Source organism: Mustela erminea, chromosome 1 (genome assembly GCF_009829155.1).
Source record: "Mustela erminea isolate mMusErm1 chromosome 1, mMusErm1.Pri, whole genome shotgun sequence".
In the NCBI taxonomy this organism is placed as follows: Eukaryota; Metazoa; Chordata; class Mammalia; order Carnivora; family Mustelidae; genus Mustela; species Mustela erminea.
Window position 1 is genome coordinate 184,017,900 of NC_045614.1, and position 11,570 is coordinate 184,029,469.

Here is an 11,570-nt window from a genome sequence, read left to right on the forward strand (position 1 = left end):
TAATTCAAATAAAATAATCCTACTCTATGTCCCTTCTGTTTGCTGTTTGTACAAATAAAAAGTGAGGAGAACATGAATTGGTATGTGGCTGCACAGAAGGTGCTAAACAAACACAACACTGTTCTCTTGAACTAAATATCAAGAAAAAAACACCTTCTCCTACTTTCCACATGCATAGCAATGTATTAAATTATGGATTACTTTCTTATACAACATAATAAAGACAGTCCCAAATTTTAAGTATATACAAGTATGTATACATGTATTTATACTTTCATGTATAGGTTTATATTTTTGATAAAATGATCAGTGTGGAATTTCATAGGCTTGTATGAAATTTTATAGTGGATTTTATAGTAATTAAATAATTAGTCAAATAAATCTAACTCAAGATTATGGTACACTGTAAAGTTTCCTGTGATATAAAAAATAAAATGTCTATGATTCTTGAAATTTCAAAGAATAGATGCAAGAGACACAATATATAAAAATATTAACACTTTACTAAAAAAATTAGTGAACCTAAGGTAACTCAATGACAAAATATAAAAATACTTTTTATTTTTCTAGAATTAATGCAAAAAAAGTGTCAGATACATAACATACATGTATGTTATTATGTCACTATTATATATATATATTTATATATATATAATGTCACTATTATATATATCACTATTAAGTGATAGAAAAAATCTTAGGCTTATCATTTAAGAAAACTTGTAAAGCAAGGAATATGCTATATATATATAAATATATATATATATATATATATATATATATAGCAAGGAATATGCTATATATATAGCAAGGAATATGCTATATATATAGCAAGGAATATGCTATATATATAAAAGATGACAAGCAGTCATCTTTTGTCTATACAGATGTTGAACAATGTTCTTGAAAGGTTGAATTATTTGCATAGACACTCTCAGGACAATTCAAGAAAATTATTTCAGTTATTTCAATGAATTAATGCTGGAATTTATTTTATTTAAGATACTGCTTGCAGTGCATTGGGGATTTCATGTCTCTGGAATATAAAGAAGCCTCGGGCATTTTCATCCTCCATTGCTACGTCACGTGTGCACACATTTCCAGAAGGAAAGTGCCAAAAGCTAGTCAAATGGTTGAAAATGATGAGCAAGAGTGAAAGTACATGATCACCATCTCAAAGAGAATAAGTCTCTTTCACACTGACATTTAGGCAGTCTGAATTTCAACATACTCCATAGGGTGGTGGGGGGAAACAAAAACGACAATTTCTTGATTGATGAGAAGTTGGTGCTGTAAAAATAACTATGGAAAGTTCTGGCCAATAATCCCAATATAGTTCCTTCACAGTTTTTTTTTTTTTTTTTTTTTTTTTAGTTCCTTCACAGTTAATAAAATTTCATAACCTGAGGTTTTATAGCAAAGTGATTGTAGGATGATTCTTGGATGATGGGGAGAACTTCAGTGAACATCCTTTAATATGTGTTTTCTTGCCAAATTTGTTTAGTGTTTTTATTTTATGTATGTTCCTGATAAGAAAAATGTCAAATTTCTTCATCCTTTAGTAGTATTGACTCATACCCCCCTCTACTACCACCAAATAGTTAAATTTTAATGATCTATGATATTTGTTAGAGATGTTTTCAGTAAATTAAATCTATCTATAGTTAAAATTTGTTTTTAGTTGAATTGTTTCATGTTTCAGATTTTCCCCATTAAGATTTTAGCCAAATATATTTGACATAATTCACTGTTCTGTGTTTTTATTACTTATTTATTTAAGATTTTATTTACTTGACAGACAGAGATCACAAGTGGGCAGAGAGGCAGGCAAAGAGAGAGAGGAGGAAGCAGGCTCCCTGCCTGAGCAGAGAGCCCAATGCGGGGCTCAATCCCGGGACCCTGAGATCATGACCCGAGCACATATACAATACTGTAAAAGGTGATTAGTTGTTGAAGTAAGTTCACAAATCCTATTTACTATGATGATATAGAAGATTTGACTGCAAGATTTCTATTGTTACTTACCACAGATCGTAACCTGGTTTCTATTGAAAGTATATTCAGAATTCTATAAGAGCATGCAGGTCTATTTTCCTCAAGTAAGCAGTAGGAATGGGAACTCCTTGGGTTGCTCTGGCAGTAAGAAAAAGATTCCAGAATGAGCTTCCCCAGGGTGACATCTTTAGGTGAACAGAGATTGGATCACAGAGTATTGGGTTGCAGGAAGCTGATATAGCTTATTTATTAATTATACTTGTAAAAACAACAACAACAACAAAATTCCAAATGAGAATTCTTAAATGTTATTGTATATTGACATCTCCTGCTGCTCTCTGGCTGCCTGCAACCACACTGTTGGGTCAGCCTTTTACAGGGAGTGCCTCGCATTCCAAAATATTTACTCCAACTTACTGTAATAAAAACTGGCATTCTTGGGGCACCTGGGTGGCTCAGAGGGTTAAAGCCTCTGCCTTCGGCTCAGGTCGTGATCCCAGGGTCCTGGGATCATGCCCCTCATCAGGCTCTCTGCTCAGCCGGGAGCCTGCTTCCTCCTCTCTCTCTGCTCGCTTCTCTGCCTGCTTGTGATCTCTGTCTGTCAAATAAATAAATAAAATCTTAAACAAACAAACAAACAAAACCCCCCAAAAATGGCATTCTTCCAGAGAAGATGCTTTAGGATAATGTTTTGAGAAGAGACTGGTAAAAGAAATTCATGAAAATATTTGAAGTCTAGAAGTAATCTCGTACTTCACACACTTAGTCTATATCTAAATGATAATTTCACAGTGGAGTTTGTACTTGTAAAAGGACTTTTGTTAGCACCACTAAAAAAAATTGTACCATTAAAATATGTAGCTTAGTTATGTGCAAGAGACATTCCAGTCCTAAAGTAATATAGGGTGATACCTTACAAAATAAAGAAAAAGAATTCAACCTATTATTTTAATGGTAATTGATAAAAATCTTTATGTCTTGAAACCTAATGCCTTTAGTTATAGAATAGCATGGTAGTTTGGTTATCTTGAATAAGAATATAACCAATTATAAAAATGGTAGAAATAAAACTGCTTCTGTTCATTTTATGAACAAGATGATGAATTGATAAAGATAAAAATTTACTTAGTTAAATATATTTATAACATGTAAATATCACTGAATTAAGTATTTAATTTTTTTGGATAATAATGATTCTGCATGGAGAATTTCACCATATCCTCCAGCTTGTTTTTTTCTTTTCTTTTCTTTTCTTTTTTTTTGGGGGGTGGGTGGTTCAGAAAGTAACATCTGTTGATTCATTTAATAATCCTTTTGAGTTTATTTATGAATTCATTAATTGTATATATCTATTAGCATATAGTAATTTGGCATAAACTACTTTCTTAGATAATGATGAGTAGGAAGTATTTCTTGTTTTCATACACTACTTAATATTTTTATAGTGCTTAACATGCTCCTGGCACTGTTCTATGTTCTTTAACATATAAATATATGAAATCTTCATAGCAATCCCATGTGAGAATTATATTACTATCTTCGTTTAATAAATGAGAGAACTGATGTACAGTGTTTAAGTAACTTGGCCAAGGTTACACAATTAGTTAATGTAGAGAGAGTATTATGTAACTTACTTATTTTTACCAAAGTTATTTTCCAGTTTTTAGGTATAGAAAAATATTCAGGATACTTTTGAAGTCATCTACCTTAGGAAGGTAGTCTATCCTAAAGAATAATATTCTTAAACACCTAAACACAGAGACAACAAATATGCAATCACAATGTTTTTTGGTGTCTGTTGTGAATTACATGAGATGTCAGTAGAGCAAATAAGAGACATATGGCAATTTGGTAAGAATGGCTTTGCTGAATATTTTCAAGGAAGGGGAATTATAATTATAATTTGAATAAAATGCGGAGAGTGGCCTGTAAGGGAACTGTGATAACTTGCAAAATTCAGCAGAGAATTAATGATAGCAAGATGAAATTAGTGGCAAGTCACAAGAGAAAAATTAGGAAGTATTTAGAAAATAGAATCCACATTTAGTTTGTTAGATATTAGCATGAGGTAAGAAATAGGCCACTGAATAATGACACATTGGCTTCTGGGTAGGAATTAGGGTAGTTGCTGTTGATAATCATTGGTTTAGACAAAGTAAAAGTAAAAAGCACCAGCATGACAAATTTGTATTGGAGAATAAATGACTTCAGATACAGACACACTGATTTGAGCTATAATATGGGAGATTTTGTGTGTGATGGCATGGGGACATGTTGGATTCTGCTATTAATAATATACTATAATTAAAGTTTTAATTAAATTATTTTTTTAAAAATCTGAATACAAATCAAAGTATTATAGAGTTAATTTTATAAAAGTTCCTATGGCTTTTGTGACAAGGTTATTTGTTGACTGCGTACTTCAAAAAAAGTCTGCTTTTTATAATCTCTAAAAATGAATGTGTAGTGAATGTCTTTTTTTTAAGATTTTATTTATTTGACAGAGAGAGAGAGAGATCACAAATGGGCAGAGTAGCATGTAGAGAGAGAGGAGGAAGCAGGCTCCCCACTGAGCAGAGAGCCTGATGTGGGGCTCGATTCCAGGACACTGAGATCATGACCTGAGCTGAAGGCAGAGGCTTAATCCACTGAGCCACCCAAGTGCCCCAGTGCACGTCATTTTTAAAAACAAATTTGCACCAGACTTTCTGTGAAAACTTCTTTTGCTCAAGGGTTTGCCTGGTCCTTCGGGCCTTCCTGTGGGGCAGCCCCCAAGCCTTCCCAAGGGGTGAGCAAGTGTCTACTCCTGACATGACTATGGAATTTGGATTAGGGCAGTAGACCTCAACAGGCCTCAACCTAGGATGCAGACAAGAGACCACAGAAGGGCCCCAGGCTGAGGTATTGAGGGACAGGTGGTCAGCAGTGCTTTGGGTTACATAAAGGAGGCTATTTTCTTAATGTGGACTGCTGCCTTAGGTAAGAACTTGTCCATCTTGCTATTTACTCCACCAGTTGTGAAGACATGGCTGGGGTAGAAGAAATCATCTGGTAGACCTGGAGGAGCAGGTAGAGAAGAGAAGAGTGGGCCAAGGCAGAAAAGTAGTATGAGAAAGCCGTTAAAAGTCTGGAGAAGAAACTAAAGAAAACAGGTCAATTAGATGAGCATGACAAAACCATCACCACTCAAAATTGTAATACTAAATGTGTTACCATACCAAGCACCTGCTCTGAAATTTGGAGACTTAACACATCAAATATGATAGATCAGTTGGATAAGAGAGCCCTGTACAGCTTGTTTGAGCAAACCAGGTTTCTTGATGGTTATCTTCAAGTATCTCATTGAAAAGGATGGCCACATTTTATGAGCTGCTGATCGTGGTTCTGGCCTGATTTTCAGAGTCATCGTGAACTCAAAGCAATTGTAAACTGTGAATGTGCTTTTAATCTCTAAAAGAATGAAGTATGTTTACTACAACCAAAGATTTGAGACACAAGTTTTACCTTCAGTACTGAAATCCTAACCGAACTGCCACGTCTAGATTATACCTATTCCATTCCAGAAAACAGTAATTTCCCAGTGGGAACCAAGCCACAGAGTAATTACATCTTGGAAACTTCATTTCCTGGATGTATAGGAAAGATGGAAAAATAGGTGACCAGCAGATGAACTAACGTATGGATTTGGGTCTCCCGTAGAACTACCTCCTATTACTCTTTCTCTGTTAATCATTGTTTGAATTTGCAGCCAGTTACTTGGAATCTGTATTTTGCTGTACAGTAGCATATCATGAATTAAACCAGAGAGTTGGAAAGACTTTCCAAGCATTACAGCTCTCACTCATTGTAGATGCTATCACAGATCTAACAAACTCAGAAAGGTCTGCCCAGGATTATTCTCTAATATTAATCAAAATGCTATTGTAGAAATGAAAAGAACACATACAGGAAGAGGAGTGTTCTTATATCAGATGAATGGGGAATTTTTCACTGAGTACCTAAGTGATAGTGTAGCCTTTGTGCAGAGCCCCAAGTGTAATCAGAGATCAAGCTGGCACACTGCAGCAGAGTGTAAAATTCCACCAGGCTGTGCTCTGAAGATCTTCACCAACTAGGAATTTGCTGCTCTTCTTGCTCAGTGTGCTAATCAGAGTTTTGAAGTTGTGTATCAACTAACTAGGATGTGCACCACAAGAATGAGTTTTGTGAAAGAGTAGGAAGCAGAATACAGAAGGGCAGATGGTAATGAGCTTTTGCTGGATTGAATCTAATCTGAATGGCTGTCTACAGTGGTTGGGCAAAGTATTAGCTCACTTGTGATCCCTTTGGTGTCTTACTCAAGCACATCATAAAGGTTCATCAGTCAAACCCCATCTAAAGGCTTGATGTAATAACTCTTTTAAAAGTCATAGTATTTGTAGTTGCCCCATGAAGTTTCTCAATTTGTGTTATATCTAAAAACTTACAAGAGAAAAAAGGCACTTAAAGTCTCATCAGTTGACTTGTAGAATAGGTTTTCTGTGTTTGACTATTACATGAGAAAATTAGTTTCAAAAATACCCTCCCATACAGGAAGAAGAGAAGATTTTAAAGACATGCTGATGTCATTTTGAGCATAAAACTGAGTGTCCCAAAGGTTTAATAATAGTAGTAGTAGTTATATGTGCATGTAATATATAATGATTCAGTGTCACAGTATTTGTGCTGTTTATATACATATTTTTTAAAGATCTTATTCATTATATATATATATTTAATTTGGATAACTTAGCCATGTATGTGCTGCTTCTTGATTTAATCATGGCTTCATAAAGTTAGTTATCTAATCTGTTATTCCCATATGTCCATTATTTTTATATTTTTAAAATATAGAATATATATTAAGACTCTCATGTTATCATGTAGAAACAGATTTTCCTTGTAGAAAAACTAATTTTCTGCCTTTTACCAAAAATAATTTTTGGATGGGGAAATAAATAAAATAATAAAATACCTTGCAACAAAAGAAAATTCTTTCAGTCTTCAAGAAAAACAAAAATACTTTAATTTATTTACTGTATTAAGTAGTCACATTTGTGAAAAAAATCAAATAAATTAATATATTAGCAAATAAGTAAAATCTAGAATTCTAAATTAAAAAATAAAACATTTGGTCTGACTGTCTTACTGATTACTCGCTGCTAATATGAATTTTCCCACTATTTAACTTCATCTCTCTTTGCCTGTAGAGTTTATACAAATGAATACATTTGTGACCTTTCCATCTAAAAAGTAAAAATAAAAATCTCTGGGGTGACAAACATGCTATTTCCACTTAAATCAAATTTCTTCTCATAGTTTTAGAATTATGCACTTTTCTGATATTTATGGTGAAACACATTTAGAAGCATCAGTTGTGGCCTACATTTTACTTTGACCTATAGTTTGTATTTTCTGTTATCTTAAGAAAGTGTTGAGCGATATGCATATCTGATAGTTAACCTTTGATAACTGTGCACAGAATGAATGTTGTGAAAGTAGGGAAACTAATAGATTGTGATTAAATCTTGCATTCTGTTATTGGGTAGTTATTAGATTAGTTATCATGAGAAATGTTTAACACTTTGCACAAGCCTGAGGCAGGTCATAGATATCTTTTATTAAAGTCCTATAGCATATATCTAAATTAATTTTATTCAAAATCTATTCATTCACCACCTTTTGTATGACCAGTTTTTACCAAGAGCAGAAAATATATTAAAAAAAGAGTGATTCTCTCCTTCCTGCCCCCGAACCACTGTGTGGTTTAACAGATAAATCTCAACACAATATCTTTAAAAGTAGGTTTTGGCTTAATAATCAGAAATTATAGTTTTAGTGTTTAGCCAAAGAATTGGGATACATTAGGCTAGGTAATAATTGCCTCTTTGAGACTTTAATGAGACACCTCTGAAAAATAAATATATTTTTAATACAAGTTCAATTCACAAAATAGACAATACAAAATGTGTTACTTATCATGAATCTGTTAATAAAAATTGAGGAAGTTGATAATGACATTATAAACATGACCTCAATGAAGCTAGTATTAAATAAAATATCCAATTAGTTGGATTTCATTAGTTTGCTAAAAGAAATTCTCCTGTGTGCTGGAGAAAAATGTTGCAAAAAATTGGAAACCTTTGAATGATATATTATGTGCTGTCAATGGTTTAAAATTTTAGTGGTGGTAAGAGCATAATCTGATTTGTATGTTTGGTCAGATCACTCTATTGATCTTACACATGATACCTTTCCACTTGGCAGATGAAATTGAAAATGAGTGTCCAAAATGATGCATTTTATTTTCAGTGCAAGTAGTCATTAAGGCTAGATATCAGAATGCTAGCAGCTACTATATCCTAATAGCTGTAATGTAAATATTGAAATGAAACTCCACATTACCACATTACGTACAGTATACAGAACAGGCAAAATATATGATTTATGCACATTTATAACATAACCCAATATGTGTATTTCTCCACTGATACATGGAGTTTACCATGGTTAGTTTGGCAAAGTAAGCTCATTTAAAGGTATATTTACTTTTTAATTTCAACTCATAAAGCCAGGAAACATATTTATATAAAGTATTACAAATTGTGCCTACACAATTTAGCTACTCTGCACTGTGCTTTTTTTACTTTGTCATTCTTGTACGTTATGTTGACTACAAAACAAGGGTTTATACTTGTCCTTTACAACTTCCCTGGATGTTTTGTTAATAAGAATGTTATTAATAATTAAGGAAAATTATAGTTTTGCAAGACATGAAATTGCAGCATGCTAACTTGTTATTATATTTTAGGTTGTATCTTTCTTAGAAGTCTCTTGCATATATGACAGGAAGGGAACAAGTTATAATAATCATTTTGAGTGTGTATTTCCTTACCAAAGATATTTTCCATTTTTAAGCACAGGAAGGGATTTTAAGTTTGTAGTTTAAAGAAGTAGCATATTTGGTTAAGATGGAATGTGCCGGGCGCCTGGGTGGCTCAGTGGGTTAAGCCGCTGCCTTCGGCTCAGGTCATGATCTCAGCGTCCTGGGATCGAGTCCCGCATCGGGCTCTCTGCTCAGCAGGGAGCCTGCTTCCCTCTCTCTCTCTCTGCCTGCCTCTCCGGCTACTTGTGATTTCTCTCTGTCAAATAAATAAATAAAATCTTTAAAAAAAAAAAAAAAAAAAGATGGAATGTGCCACTGGATGTAATTTTTTATGTATCTGCCATTTAGTTTTATCATTGTTTCCTTTAATTAAAATCTTAAAACATATTTTCCTTCTGTATCTTATGTGTTTCTACGATCACAAGGAACCCAACCCAGATGAACTGTTGCTGTGAACTAGTGTTAAAAAATTAAACTCACCCAAAGAGAGGTTGGTCTTTGCCCTCATTTTCTCTAAATGCTTGGGATATCCTGCCTGATAGCATGTCTTTATTGGCCTGGGGCCTTGAGACATGTCTGATAGTATATGTTGACAGTCATTTATTGTGGGAGCTTTGGACCTCTGGAGAGGCAGGAGACTTAAGTCAGGCACATGCGCAGTCAGGCGTGTCTATGTGACGGAAACCCGATTAAACTCTGGATACCAAGACTTGGATGACTTTCGTTGTTATTATACTCCATGTATATTGTTAAACTTCAATCCTGGGAGCTGTTGGTGGTTTCATGGCTCCCCTGGAAGAGTTCTACTACAAGTTTTAAACTTGGAAATTTCAGAGACTCTATGTCATAAATCTCTTCCTGTAGCTGATTATAATCTGTATCTTTTCACTCTATTAAATAGTAACTGTGAATATAATAGCTTTTAGTGAGTTCTTTGAGTCTGAGTAAATTATCAAACTGGAAGGTGGTTTCGGGAACCCCCAGACTTGTAGTTTGTGTGAGCAGTGAAGATGGCTTGGAGACTCTGAAATTTTGCAAAACTAATTATTTATCTCTTCAAAATTTGGTTTTGGAGTAGAGCAGGAGTTAGGAACAGGTTTCTAGGATGGTGGAGGTCTGGGCTTATAGAGAAGCTGACAAAATCTTGTGAAGATTACATAATTTACTGTTTTAAAGCACTTAGAACAATTCTTAAGGCAGATTAAGCAGTACATAAATGTTAGCTCTTATCTTAATTCTTTGACATGAATAAAATATTTTAAGTATGACTTCAATATAGCAAGTGCTAGTTAAAGAAATGTATATACAGTCAGTCATTATTAAGATCTTAAGTAAATTTTGGTTGACTTTTGGCCAACTGCTTGTTAGTCTCCTCCATTGACTGTAAATGAAGGGATTGAATTTTCAGTTCAAGGTAGTTTGTTCTAGAATCTCATTTCCTGTTAATGTGATAAAGTTTCTTCTAGAACCTGTCATCCACAGATCTGAGTAAATCTGGTTTTCTGGATCTTTTCCTGAGTTAATGAGCTAAAGATTAGTTTCTTCAACTAGGAAAGTTATTCTCTGTCCAACTTTTAAATACTTTCAGAAACTTATTTTTTATTCATATGAAATGCTATATTGATTTAATCTGCAATCTATTTGTATGTAATGGGTGCACTGAACCTACTTTCCCATTTATTAATATCTTTAAAATACTTGATGATTTTTACATGTTGATTAAATTCAGTACTTAGAAATCTAATGATGCATCCTGAATTCTTATTTATAGGAATGTCTTATGTATGGTTTATTTTGATTTTTTTGAAAGAAATTCTTTACATAATTTTGTCTTTTAATGATATTGCTTACTAACTTTTTTATTTAGGAAAACATATTTTTATTGCTCTTATAAAGCTTGAACATATTTACCATATCACCAAAATGTTAATTTTAATTTTTTTTTTTTTTTTTTGACAAACCATAAGTGACTCTTAATCTCACAAAACAAACTGAGGGTTGCTGGGGGGAGGGGGTTTGGGAGAAGGGGGTGGGATTATGGACACTGGGGAGGGTATGTGCTTTGGTGAGTGCTGTGAAGTGTGTAAACCTGGTGATTCACAGACCTGTACCCCTGGGGATAAAAATATATGTTTATAAAAAATAAAAAATTAAAAAAATAATAATAATAAAAAAAATAATTTTAATTTTAAAGTGAATTATCCAGATACTAGACAAATGACAAGTAATAGTGACAAGAAAGGTAATGACCTGACTTCTTCCCAAGTTTTTTAAAATTTATTTTTTCTTCCTTACACAACAGCCCAAAAAAAAAAAAAAGAAAAAAAGAAAGTGAAAAAAATAATGGATTTCACCAGAGTAATTTTCAATTATTACTATTTCATTTAATACTGGTGATCATTTTCTTTTCATATTTGAAGAAAGAGTATTTCTGATGTCTTTTGTATTTTAAAATAGATAATGGATGAAATGATGAAATGTTTTCTTAGGGAGAAAGTATTCATTAAGTTTGTTATTAATTAATTATCTGCAAATTATTTTCAAAAAATTGTCTATGGTTTGTTTCTAACAATAAATCTGAGTACTTTGAGCTCATTTATATAAAGATTATGGTATATTTTCCAATTATCTTTATTTTAGATCAATCAGGATTTGTCAAATTTTTCCTTTA

The 11,570-nt window shown here is 33.1% G+C and overlaps 1 pseudogene; it reads left to right on the forward strand.

The window, feature by feature from the left end:
* The first annotated feature begins 4,955 nt into the window (after positions 1 to 4,955).
* LOC116591850 lies at positions 4,956 to 6,315 on the forward strand (annotated as a pseudogene).
* Positions 6,316 to 11,570: the final 5,255 nt, after the last annotated feature.